This window comes from Camelus dromedarius, chromosome 19 (genome assembly GCF_036321535.1).
Source record: "Camelus dromedarius isolate mCamDro1 chromosome 19, mCamDro1.pat, whole genome shotgun sequence".
Taxonomy (NCBI): Eukaryota; Metazoa; Chordata; class Mammalia; order Artiodactyla; family Camelidae; genus Camelus; species Camelus dromedarius.
In genome coordinates this window covers 18,901,685-18,905,932 of record NC_087454.1, presented here as the reverse complement: position 1 = coordinate 18,905,932, position 4,248 = coordinate 18,901,685, and positions in this window count along the sequence as shown.

Below are 4,248 nucleotides of genomic sequence, written 5' to 3'. Positions count from 1 at the left end.
GTGTTTAATTTTGAAGTATAAACACAGGGCAGCAAAGATGAGTGGGGGAAAGGGATTGAGAGAAGGGAAATACGAAGCCAGAGGAGGAGATACACTTTTACACTGGCTACCACTTGTGACAGACTGCAAAGAGAGACAGAAGCGTGCCTCATAGACAAGCTGCGAGGAAAATCCTGCCTCAGGTTATGGGAAAAGGAGAAAGTATACTATCAAAGATGAGAAAGCTGTGTTAAATGCAGCTGGTAGCTTCAGTGAGATAAGGACTAAGAACTGGCCGTTGGATTTAGCGATATGGAAGTCATCTGCGAATTTGTGAAGAGCAGTTTCGGTGGGGAAGACAGGACAAAAGCAAAACTGAAGAGGAAGCAAGGGAGAATGATAAGTTGGAGATAGTAAGCAAATTATTTAACAGTGCTTTGCTGCAAACAGAAGGAAATAATTGATTCAGTAGATGTAGGGACAAGTGGTGTCAGGACAGGTAAAAATTTTTTTTGTAAAATGATTGTATGATAGAATGCTTGTGTACTAATGCGAATGATCTATAGTGTGTGAAAAATTGCATGACAGGACAAAGGAGGAGTTCTGGAACAACATTCTTGAGTAGGTGAGGGACTGGATCTAGAATAGATATGGATAGCTAGCCTCTGCTAGGAGAACTTCTTATGAACTACGTCCACAGTAGTGAGCAGAAAGTAGATTACACAGACACAGAAGCAAATGGGTGCATTGACATGGTATTGCAGTCTGACAAAACACAGTTTGCAGGAATCTTGACTGTCCTGATATTTCACAAAATGTAATTATTCCCCTCTATGGATAACGGCATCCTAACCAGATCTAAAAAGTAGGAAATTGCAAGAGGTCTTACTATTCTATCACACACATGTCAGAGGCTGAGATATTAGCCTTACAAAGATTTAGAGCCCTTCACATTAGCCAAGTTTTTATATGTCCAATAATCCTGGGTGTGCTGGTAATTCTCTGTATTATTAACGAAAATATATTGCACTTATACCCCTTGCCACAAAGAAAAAGGCACAACATTTGATGGAACTCCGGGGATTTTGGAGGCAGCATATACCAAACTTGAGTATTCTGCTATAAACTATTTGTTCGGTGACTGAGAAGGCTCTCAACTTTAAGCGGAGCCCAGAGCAAGAGAAGGACTTGTAGCAGGAATAAGCTACAGTAAGAGCTGTCAGTCGCTAGAGCCATATAAGTATATTCACTAATGCTAGAGGTGTATGTAGTAGGTAAAGTCTTTGTGTGGTGTCTCTGGCAGTCAAAAAAAAAAAAAAAAAATCCAAATGCAGACTCCCAGAGTTTTGGATCAGGGAAATGCCTTGTGCAATTTTTGCACTTAAAAAGCAACCACTCTGACCTAGTAGAGACATTAAATTACACACCTGGGGTTTCCCATCAAGAGCTGGATATTGTCATAAAGTCATAAAGTCAGATTGATGCAGCAAAAATCCAGCATACAGTTGGAAACAGAGCATTTCAGTTGAACCAGAGCATGTCCAGAGGACACAATTAAGTGTTTAATAGCACAGGAACTTACAACCTACATCTGTTGTATTAGTGCTACACTCTCAAATCATACCTAAGACCTCATGGAGATTCCCAATTGATCAGATGCTAGGGAAGAAAAACCTCAGGTCTCTCACAAGTAATCAGCTTTATATGTTGTTTTAACCCTTAAGTGAAAAGATGCTATACCACAGCCCAACTTAGAAGTCACCCTAAAAACAGCAGTGAGTGAGAGGAAGTTCTTTCAATGGGCAGAACTGTGTGGGCAATTAGCGCATCTAGCAGTTGTTACAGTAATGCCTTCATTCTGTATCTGGGATCTAAGCAATGCATTATAACTTCCAACACGATCTATTCCAAAAAATGCTCAGATCCATTCTTTTGTATAAGGCCTAGGAGACACTCCTACAGGATTCTAGTGTGCCTCCGTATCTGGGGTAAACTTAGAAGACCATACAGCAACTGGTCTTGCCAACACTGCAGCTCATCTTAGGTCCACAAATTAGATTCATCATCTTCTGCTATCTATTCTGTATATTCTGCAGCCTAAGCTAGAACTTCTACTGGAATCTGTGGTTTATTTGGTGGCATGATGTAGAGGTATCTGAGCCCCTTATTATTATGCCTTTTTTAATTCAAGCTAATTGCACTTGGTCAATAATTAGACAAAGTAGCACACTTCTTAGTGTACCTTCTGTACCTCTTGGTGGAAGCATTTCCCTTCAGGGAACTAGAACCTGTAAACTTGCAGAGGTCATAATTGTGGAGATAATAGTCACACATTTCTCAAATGAGTCCTTAAATTGATGGTAAGTGGGGCCACTGCTGCTTCCACTTGTTGGTTCCTAAACCGATGTGTCTTCCTAGTGAGGACACAGTACCATATAAATATGATGGGTCCTGAAGGATACATCTGACCTGACATTTTATGTGTGTCTTCAACATGTCACTCTTTGATTCTAAGAGATTACCTTATGATGTTCCAGTATGTGATATGGCCAAAAGATTCCACGATCATATGTTCACTGTCACACTCCCTTTGCTATTAAACAAGCCCTTTATCTGAAAAACTGATATGTAGGAGCTCATGCTGCTGAATCAAACAATTTAGAAGCCCTTAGATAGTAGTTGTGGCTGTGAACTTGTGGTCAGAAAAAGGCAAACCCATACCTGGAGTATGTGTATCTATTCCTAAGAAAATATTATTGCCACAGCCAAGTTGGAAGGGTTCCAATGTTGTCAACACCAAGTTACTGGCTGGTCTTCTGAAAGGATACTGTTTTAACAGGGATGCTGCATTAGTCTCTTGGTGATGTCAGGTGGGATATTTGGCAATGCCTATATTGCATGCTGTTGACCCATCCCTACTACCACTGCTACTTCATTCATGTGCTCATTGCACCAGTACTGCAGGTAGGGGGACAAGTCAAATGAGAGAAGCTTGACAATATCTCCTGGCCAAGTTTTATCTTCTTTCTGGTTGTTTCATTCCTTTCTGTGGTAGATTCTATTTTGTGGGTGATAACACATAACACAAAGAATGAAAAGCTTTATGCCCATTCCTATGTGTTTATATATGTGCCTCTGTTCTAGAATTCTTTTTTTTTTTTTTCGCTTTTGCTTTCCAGCCACCTGGAAAGCCTCCCACCTCATATTTCACCCCTCATGAGTTGCACATAGTCTAACTTTGGATTACCTCTCCTTCCACACAAAGTGGATGACCAGATGTACACTTGAAATTCTGCCCATAGAGAGAGGTTTCCCACACCACTGTCTTTCAAGGTCACCCATGAGTGGGGCTATAATTCAATCTTTATCCCTTTTTGATTGCATATACATACCCACCTGATCTACTCATGAGACAAACTTGATCTTTTTCCTGCTTTATCAATGAGTTGGAAGTGTTTTCCCATGCTACATAGCTGCGATCTGAGGAAGAGATATCAGAGCTAAAGGGGTGGACAGCATGAAGGTCTAAGCTAATTGCTCATGTAGTTTTTTCTGTCCTCTGGTCAGGTTTGTGCTCAATCTTGGATATGCTAATACCCTGTTAGGATGATTGCTGTTTTATCCACCAACCTAATGACTTGGTGAGTCAGAGAGTACCCAGCTTTTGATGAGTAATTTTGGCTGCATGGTTATTTGATGTTTGATGGCCAGGTGTTTTGTCTCACCAGGACCCAGAGGCTCTTTTTCAAAAGGTGTTTTTCAAAAGGTATCACTATAATCTTCTGCTACAGATACCAGGGTTTTGTTTCAAACTCTAATTAAGTGTTCTGTTTTGATTTTCTGATAAATTTGCCATAAAGTCCACCTGACACTTTTTACCATAAACTATGCCTCTAATGTATAGGGTCTTACAAATTGTATGCACCCAGGTTCATGGTGACTTGCACTGTAGCTTAGATCTGCTATAGAGCCTACTCTTTCTCTGGAGGCCATTCAAAGGTGGCGTCCTGTGCTACTGGCAGATGGATTGGAGCAGTATTCCATGGTGTCAAATATACTTACTACAAAACACAGAGACCTGCCAGGCACTTTGCTTCCTCTTTTATGACAGGAGATTCGGGATGCAACAATGTCCCATATGGATAGGATGTCCCATAACACCTCACACCAATGAACACCTAAAGCTTTTAATTATGGGTCAGGCCCCTGAGTATCATGTAGAACATGTGTGTCTTATCAAGGTCTTCCATGTATTAACCACTTACTGCT